At 36.6% G+C, this 10164-nt stretch overlaps 1 pseudogene; it reads right to left on the bottom strand.

Annotated features, from left to right (window-relative positions):
- Window positions 1–3376: 3376 nt before the first annotated feature.
- LOC143556070 (mitochondrial succinate-fumarate transporter 1-like) lies at window positions 3377–6101 on the bottom strand (annotated as a pseudogene).
- Window positions 6102–10164: the final 4063 nt, after the last annotated feature.

The raw sequence follows: 10164 nt of genomic DNA, 5'->3' as shown, positions 1-10164 counted from the left end.
ATGTTTACTCGAACTCTTCTAGGCGCAGACTTAGTCCATCCACTTCTAAGATTTTCTAAGGTGTAAAGAGGGTTAAACACTACCACTTACCAACACCTACCGTCCACATCTACTGTAACACCGTGAAAATTTCGAGTTCAAAGTATCAACTTTCCAAAATCTAGGGACTAAAATTGCCAAATTCCAAAGTTGAGGGTCTAAAATATAAATTCTGATTTTCCTGACTTGTCGCGGTACGCGACAGGTCAGAAGAGACTCCCATCGCGTACCGCGATGGGGTGTCTGACAAATATTGACACGTGTGCCACGTGGAACACGGTGGCAGCGTCTGCCGCCACGTGTCACCACGTGGCAACGCGTGTGACACGTGTCGCCACGTGTCAACACATGGCGCAACGCCTGCCACGTGGCGACACGTGACAGGTCTAGTGGTGACACGGCAGACCTATATCGCGGTACGTGATAGGTCTGCCAAGTGACCCATCGCGTACCATGATGGGGTCAAATTTCGGCTATAAATAGGGAGGCCATGGACACTTCCCAAACTCACACCAAAACACAGCTCTCACCTCTCACTACTCTCTCACTAGAAACCCATAGTTATATAAACGATTCCCTCGATAAGCGTGCCCCGAAACCCTCAAATGCGTATCAACGTTTCCTTGAAAGTTTATACCACTTCCCACCCACATACAACCAAGATGGTGTTGGTTCTCAAAGTTCGTATCCACAAGTATTGAAGATTTGGCATACCTCGATTCGTGTGTCGAAACGAGTAAAGCGGTATAGGAGTGCTGCTCGAGTCCCTAGAATTTACCTACGCCACTAAGGTTAGGTGTAATGATGAATTCAATATAATCTAATATTATATTCAAGGCTTAGGCCTAAAGTCGAGGATATACTCGATACCTCGATATAAGGAAAGAAATACAAACATAACAAAGAAATGATATGATAAACAAACATATATATATGTGTGAAGTATATATGTATATGTTCTTTGTTATGAATTTATTATTTATTGAATAATGTGTATTCGTGAATAATAAAAGAAAAAGATTACGTTTCTTGGAGAAGAAGAAACGTCGGGTTTTTATAAACTAAAGGTTTATAATTTACTTTTAAACTAAAGGTTTTCAAGTAAACAAAGAATTGAACTAGAGGTTCAATCGAGGATTGAGATATAAGACTAAAGGTCTTAAGCCGGATCGTGTATCCGACTAACAAATATTTATACTCGTAACTATAGGTTCGAGATAAAGAAAAGGGAAAGACCCTTGGACGTTGTGTGAAGCCGATCCTAAAGAGACAAGGTGAATACGCACCCAAACTTTTAAACTTGTTTTCAAAATGAGTCAACTTGTTATATGAAATTGTTTACAAGGGACTATGTGTTCCTAAAACCACTATGACTATGGGTATGAACCTAGCCCTCAGGCTGTGGTATACATATGTCTGGATCCTTACATAGGTGGTACTATGCGATGTATGGGCATGATCTCACTACCCTTGGTCGTAGGACGCTCTCCTGCAGGGACTACGACCGTTGTGTATATTTACGGGTACTTAAATGAAGTCGAACGTTGCGGTGTTCGTGAGGTGACCTAGTGTAGAGGCTCTAGTTTATAATGTGTTATTTGACTTGGTTATTCCTAAGCCACGTTGGGCCGAGGCAGGTGTAGTCTCGAGGGGTAACTAAGTAAAAGAAAGTATTTTTGCGTCAGCGTGTTCACCAGCATTCGTTGCTGACGTGTTTTATTACATTTTGCAGGTGAACAAGTTTAGCACTTGGAGTGACGAAGTGCTTTGATATATCCGATGGCTCGGATTATTTTGTAATGAACTCAACATGGTGGTTTGTAAATACTAAACACATAAATATTTTGTAACTTAAGCGGGTGTTATAATCCCGCCTTTTGAATATCTATATAAATTTACATTTTCGATCCTTAAAGTTTATAAGTCTTCCGCAAACAAACATAACTCTGATTTGTTTACAAACTACGATACCAAACTACGGAGTCGCACTCCTAGGCCCTAGAAAGGGGTGTGACATCTATCGTCACCCACCGTCCACCACCACCACCCACCGTCCATCACCCACCATCCGCCACCACCACTGTCCACCACCATCACCGTCCACCACCACAAACGTACACAAACACAGTTCATACAACACCACTAGTTTATTTTAGCAGTCTACAGACATTAAAAACAAATTGTATTCTTCTTGTAGACTGCTATAGAGGTTAGGTCCACCTCTTCATTTACAGATATGATCCGTGGACCGCATATATTTTGCATTTGAAAAAAATAAACAACACCTAAATGAGTAGTCGAAATTGACTTCTCGCACTTTTCGTTGTAATTTGACTTTTCGCATGAACCATCCCCTATATATATATATATATATATATATATATATATTTATATATAATGTTTATTTATTAACTATAAACTATTAATTAATAATTATTTTGAAAATAATTTTTTAAACTCATCACCATTCAAACCCAACACATAATTCAATCAATTATATCCTTATTGTTAATCACCGAATTATATCTAAATCTATACTATATATAATACATGAGAGGAAGACAATTTAAGATGTTTTGTGATTAAAAGAGACTTAAAGAGGGACAATATGGTCTTTGAAACATAAAATATCACGTGTGGTTTCAATTCATTTAAATATTTATAATTTTACACGCTCAACTCTTGTTAAATTAAATAATACTTACAATTTTACCCCCTTATATTTAACAATTTTTTTTTTTTAAAGGTTGCCCCTAAAAACAAGCATTTCATTTTATTTAATTTGTATATGATATTGTTGGAGTTTTTTCCCAATTAATTAATAATATTAACTTGTTATGTATGGGTGTTCAGGCCAGTTTTTACGGTTTTAGGTTAAATATGCGAGCCAAACTGTTAGTAATGATAATTTGTCGTCCAAGATAGAAACTACACCGTTGAAAATTGAAACCGAAGGTTAAATAAAAACCCAACCATGAAACCTAACCAATTTAAACTGTAAGGCAAAAAATTGTGACTTGCAATATCAATGTGGCGAAACTCGTTAAATATATTTTGGTCAAGCGATTAATTAAAGTTGGCGAGTAATCCGGATCCCAGACGAAAGCATCGGTGCACGCATTTATCTTTAATGGGGAGAGAGCTTCTAGAATGTTAGGCTATTATTGTGTTTGTTATAAATAGGGCCTTATGTGATATTTATTTGTGTGTGTTTGTATGGTGTTTTCACCAACCCAAGGGGAGCTTACCTTGGGTGGGATCGGTCGTTTAATATTATAAATCTTTTTATCCGATAACGAGATCGTTCGTTTATATTATCATTACTTGTTTTCGTTCGATCGTTTGATTTCACCACACCCGTCTCGATCACTTATCAAGAAAAAAATCCATTCATTTGTCGGATCCAGTTTCGGTACCTACATAAACGGTTGCAAGGTTTCAAACCAAACCATGAACCCTCATAACTATTACGTGATTACAAACACATGTCACATAGTGCGGACACCCGTCTAGTATATCCTTGTTAAAATAGTAATCATGAAATATTATTCATCTTAGGACATGAAAACAACGTACATGTTCTTGTAATTTAAACAAGGATGCCAGCTAGGCCAACATTTCATGTTGCGTGTAATTCCTTTCATAAAAGCCGATCACCTGGTCAGCCAAACCCCACACAATAGCTTGACCGGGCGGGATCAGCATTAGACGTGGAAGAATACCCTTCCACAGCGCCCGTAGCCCTTCTTCAGTGTATATAGTCGAGATGGCGTGAAACACGCCTTTATACTTGAGCTCGCCTCCTCCAGTTCGAGTTTGCGCCATGAGCCTTGTTTTGACAACATCAAAAGGTCCCGTACACATAGGACCGGCAATTCCGGCTAGGAATCCAGATATCTAGACTGCCATGGTTGAAGAACCTTCCCGTCCCCTTCGTGTTTGCTCCAAAATAATGCATCAAAAGTGTTCTTGGATGTGCACATCACGGCCTGACTTGTACCGTTGCGCATAATTGTTGGGGTTGCTCCTGACCACAGTCCGCGTAAGCCTTCTTCATGGACAATCAACCGAGCACAATGGACCCTTATACTTAAGAAGCTCCTGACTCAGTCCCTTTTGTTGCTGCAATCTTATATTTATCACCTACAACAAGTTAATTAATAAATGTCTTCCCCTTTAAATAATTAAATGTACAAACGTCTCCAATAGGATATTCTTGGGTGTTTGTAGAAGAGAGAGAAGATGATGTGAAAGTGAGAGATGATGATGTCAAGGATAGAAGGTGAGATTAGATTCTTTCACGAGAATCTCTAAGAATTTGTTTGTGAGAGAAAAAGAAGGTGAGAGAACAACCCCAAAAACTTTTATATTGATGATGCTTTTTATTGTTTCTCAAATTACACATCTTAAGAACAAAAGTTAATAAAGAATTCAAAATGATCAACATCAGAAACTTTGTCCATAGTCTCTAGTGGCTACTTTCAATCTCAATGAAACAATTCTACTCTCAGATTTTGAAGACTTGTCACATGACCGGTCCAATTTTATATAATTAAAGTAAATAAAAGAAAACATAAAGAGCATTGACGGAATTGTAAAACATGAACCATAAAAAAGGTGTTTTACCTTTCTGGTAGGTTGTGTCGTAAAAAGTTTTATGGTGTGAAAACCGTGTTGTCATTTCTGTTTAATTAAGAAAACTTCATAAAATAATACAACAATATTGCACAGTAATACATACGTGCATTACATCGACTTTTTTTTTAACTTTTTTTTTTCCGGTGAAGAGTAACAAAATATAAGAAGAATGGAAACACAAAAACTTGAAAATATTTTTTTTATTTTAAATTAATAATAATTCTTTAAAAGTTTTTAATTTTTTTCTTTTTAAAGAGTTTTCTCTTGATCCTCTCTCTCTCTCTCTCTCTATATATATATATATAGGGTTGGTATCATTTAAGAACTCTAAAAAAGTTAAGAACTTTTAGGAACCCTTAAAAACCAAACAATTTTTAAATTTTTTATATATATTAACATTATTTAAGAATAGTTTTATCATAATTCATATAAAAAATTTTGATTACATATATTAATCACAAGTTTACATATATGTAAAATTTATGTACAAACAAATTTACATAGGTGTAAAACAAAACATAGATATGTATAAAAACTAATTTTTAAAATTGTAATCGTAGATATAAATATAGAAAATGATAAAATTACTCTCAAATAACGTTAACATACAAAAAATGTTATAAAAAACGTTAGTTTTTAAGGGTTCCTTCAAGTTCTTAAATAATTTAACAGTTCTGTAATGATACTCATCCTATATATATATATATATATATATATATATATATATATATATATATGCTATCCTTTCGAAACTTCCAAAAATTTTAGAAGTTCTAGGAACTCATAAAAACATCCAAACATTTTATTTATTTTCTTCATATATTAACATTGTTTTAGATTAGTTTTACCATATTTTATAAATAAAGTGTTTATTACATATATTATTCACAAGTTTACATGTGTGTAAATTTATGTAATAACCAATTTTTAAAATATTATTATACATGACACTCATATGGATTCTCGACACTAAGTTTGAGCCAATGCATATATGTTTTGAAAATGGAGTTGATCATTATTACCTCAAAGGGGGTAACAATCACAAGAGCTTCGATGACACCAGCACCGAAGCCAGAAGCAAACCTCCCTCCATTGCTGATCTTTCCGGTGCTGGCGTCTTTGAAAGCGGATTGAATAACAGCACTGGAGCCCATCCGTAGGGCATACTTGAGCGTCAGGTGCGTGGAAAAGGGTGTGAGGCCCTTCCAGAGAGCACGCAGACCTTCGGTCTTGACAGTGGTGGTGCCGCAGTGGAGAATACCCCTGTAGGTACCGGTGCGATCCAGTTGTAGACGGGTCTTGATAACATCCATGGGTTGGAGACAAGAGGCCTCCACAATTCCACCAAGTGAACCGGATAAGGCTTTTACGTATGCAGGAATTTGTACTGGTTTTATCTGGGATTGGGTTTGATGATCAGCCATTGCCCTTTGTATCGTATAAGCAAAGGAGATTTATCGATACGCTTGTTAATTAAGGGATCTGAATCTCCTTTTATGGTAGCCAAGTTGCTAACACTTAATTAAAATGACGAAAAAGGGTACGTACGTAAGACACACGTACATGCAGTGAATTGTTAATAAAAAATTATATGGCCGGGCCGGTGAGGGGAGTACGTATGCATGGTAGGGTTCCTTGGCTAATATTGCCAAAACGTAAAGTTGGCAACAAGATTCCTGGATAAGGAGTCTAGCAGGCAGAACGACATATCACAAGCCATCGTTTATATATGCATGATAAATTAATATGTCGATGATCTGTTGGTGGTCCCTCGGAAATATGTCAGTAATACTCACGGTTATATTTCCTACAGTCATTTAATGACGAAGTTCTCTATCAGTAACCGCATTTACCGAGAACCAAGTGTTATAGATTGAAGAATAAATTGTTATATAATCTACAGAATTGCTCCAGTCGAATTACAAATGCATAATGAAAATTTGAAACTAACAAACATTGTTCTAAATCTAAAAGAATAAAAACTAACCATCAAGCTAGTGACTGATTCAATTAATCACTTACCCCATGGGAGTTTCAAGAAGCACTGCACTAGCAGCGAGTCGGGGACTAGCCCCCGATGGATCTTTGGGGGCAACGCCTTTAGCGCACGATATATGGATCAGATAAATCATGCATGGGAAACGATCTATACCCATGACCTCAAGGTTATGAGCCTTGCGAGCTACTAAACTGATCTACCTCGCGTCAAAGAGAAGAACTAAAAACAAATATACAAGCAATGACAGAATGTTCCCTTCTACCATATCCGTACAAATAGAATAGCGTATATATAAGAATGGTAAAAATGCTCTATGATCATCGATCATAGAAATGAAATAAAGATAGATTTTAATCTTTACCAACTTGATTTTGTCGCCCCTGGCAACAACCATGCATGAACCATTTCACGAAGTATGTGTTCGGATAGTCCACGGTCTTGGTAGTTAGCTCTTGGATTTCCAGTTGAAAAACAATGTCCCTAAAGCCGTGTAGCTGCAACACTATTTTGCGGTGGGGGGCCATTATGCCAAAAGCGAGAAAACCCATCCCTCTCTTTCCTTTTTCGTCCACATGTCGTCGGTTTGGTGACATGGGGACAAAAAAGGGGATCCAATCAACTTGTTCCGACCTGAGAAAATAAGCTCATGAGCCTAGTCTTACTTCACTGTCGAGAAACGAAAGAAGACTTCCATCTCCAAGTTTAATTCTGACATAGCTTCCTTCTTTTTGGTGTAAAGCAATGTCAAACCAAAATACCCAACAAGTATTTGCTCTCCCTAAAAAGGAGGTGATCCAGCCGCACCTTCTAGTACGACTACCTTTTACGACTTCACTCAGTCACTAGCCTTGCCTTCGGCATCCCCTCCTTGCGGTTAAGGTAACGACTTAGGGCATTGCCAGCTCCCATAGTGTGACGGGCAATGTATGCAGGGCTTGAGGACGAATTCACTGTCGGTCAATCTTTTAAATGTATCGAAATATACACATCTCAATTAAATAAAAATTCAAAATATCTCATAATCAATCATTTCAAAAGAAGAGCATATCCCCCCTTTTAACTTGCATTTTACTTCATAGTTACTAGAAATAAGTTTCAAATAGCATGTTAACTTGATAAGTATCAACTTGATGAATAAAAATTGGTACTGCTTGGTAGCTCACTGCACATAGGTATCAAATTTAAACAACAGGAGGATAGAACATCTCATTCTTAATTAGATAGAATGTTTCTAACTTTTCCGTTTAAGAATTTCGTTTACCAACACAGAACTAGTTGTATCATGATCAGTTAGATGAAACAAACCCATCAATACATCATGCTTCATGGTTTGTACATCAAACACATATTTATGTTTAAAAATTAGATTTCTACTGTTCAAGATGGCCCCGTACCGAAGTTTCTTTATATAATCCCATTTTTCATCATTGATCATTTAGTCCGGTCTTCCACCTGGTTAGTGAACTTATTGATTAACATACATCACAAAAAATCAATGAAAAGTTTTTGATCTTCCGAAAAACCCAACATACATTATTAATGGAATATTATTTTGATACGACTTCACTACTCTTTTCTATTATTCAAATAGTATGTTCATCATTCATCATTTATCATTTTATCTAATATATGTATATTATTTTATAAGTATCCAAATAAAACTTAAATAAAAAATTGCACAAATAAACTACTCAACCAACTCAATGTTATCATGTTAGACTATTCTCATTGACAATCTCATAATGAGATTGGTGGGCCTACAGTTAAAAAAAATTGAAAAAGAAAATAAAGCAATCTAGATTGGCAGGGTTGGTAGAGCAAAACCTGATTGCAATCCAAACTAACCAACAATAACTTAATTATTCGATTAACTTTTAATACTTAATTATATTTCGATATAATCGATTTAACTAGGCAATACGTATTGGTTTTTAAAACACCGCTCAAATTAAGTTATTCATAACTAAATAGATCGTAAATGACAGGTGATTGTGACTTGTGGCCCATAATAATGTGAGAAAAAATGGATTTTTGTTAATAATTAGTGCAAGCAAATTAAAGCAAAAGACTGAAAATAAGTAATAATTCGATCGGCTGCATTCATCCCCACCCTCTTTGTCAAAGGAAATGAGAGCGAGCAATAATGCTTGCAGCTACATGAAAAACAACTCAACATGCATCATGCATGTCCAAAATACAAAATTAATTATAAGACGTTATGCTTATAAGCTAATTTAAAGAAGCTTATTTGAAGATGATTTTTTAGCTTATTTGAAGAAACTTATTTTTTATGGGAATCATTTGCCTTCCAATGGTGATAGATTAATAATATTGAAGCAACTTATTAGTAAAACAAATTAAAAAAATGATGGATTTAACAACTTATTAAGACTTATAATCAACTTGTAGAATATAAGCTAATCCAAACACATAAAAAGAGCTTATCAAATAATAGAAAATAAGCTATAAGCTACTTTAAAATATAAGACCATGAGTACTCCAAGCATTATGCGCCACGTGGCGCCCAGTCAGAGTTATGATTTTTTACAAAAACAGACTGTAGTCATAACTCTCCACCCCCAGGCATTATGAGCCACGTGACGCCAGTCACTTTTACAATATTTCATTACATAAATGTTACATGAAAATAAAATAAAAACTATTCGTCGTCCTCGTCGTCATCGCCCTCTTCGTCGTCGTCGTTGTCGTCATCGTCGTCTTCGTCGCCCGTCGTCTTCGTCATTGTCGCCGTCGTCCTCTTCGTCTTCATCGTCTTCACCATCGTCGTCGTCGTCTTCATCATCGTCTTCATTGTTGCCCTCGTTTTCACCAGGCAAAGGTCGATACATCCAAAGATGTTGGACCAAATCCTCCTTTAGTGCGTTATGTATCTCTCTTGATCGCACGGAATCCGAGTTTTCGAGTCTTTGCTCCATACTTGCCGGAGTCCGTGGTGGATCCAGGTCCGGTATGAAAGTTGGACATATTGCTCTTCCCTCGTCCTCAATGATCATGTTATGCATTATGATACACGCATACATAGCACATTTCATTCTTTCTAAAGACCAAAGACAACAAGGATTTTTAACATAATGCCATCGTTGTTGAAGAACACCAAAACACCTCTCGATATCCTTTCTTGCAGATTCTTGCACTTTCTTAAAATACTGTATTTTTTCATCCATCGGGTCTCTGAATGTTTTAATGATTATCGCATACTCTGGATATATTCCATCACCCAAATAGTACCCATGATGGTAGAGTTATCGTTAGCCCAAAACGAAGCGACGGGAACGGTCCCAGATATGTAACTCTCCATCATAGGAGACTGCTCTAAGACGGTTATGTCATTGTTGGAACCTGGAACACCAAAGAATGCCGACCAAATCCAAAGGTCGTATGAAGCGATCGCTTGAAGGCTGACCGTTTGTCCCTTTTGGTCACCTCGTGTAAATTAACCTCACCATGCAGTTGGACAATTAGCCCAT

The sequence above is a fragment of the Bidens hawaiensis genome, unplaced genomic scaffold (assembly GCF_021521415.1).
Source record: "Bidens hawaiensis isolate Kalapana, Puna unplaced genomic scaffold, B.hawaiensis_p1.1 tig00018433_1, whole genome shotgun sequence".
Lineage (NCBI taxonomy): Eukaryota > Viridiplantae > Streptophyta > Magnoliopsida > Asterales > Asteraceae > Bidens > Bidens hawaiensis.
Note: the sequence above shows the minus strand (reverse complement) of the source record. Positions and strands in the feature narration are given on the sequence as shown.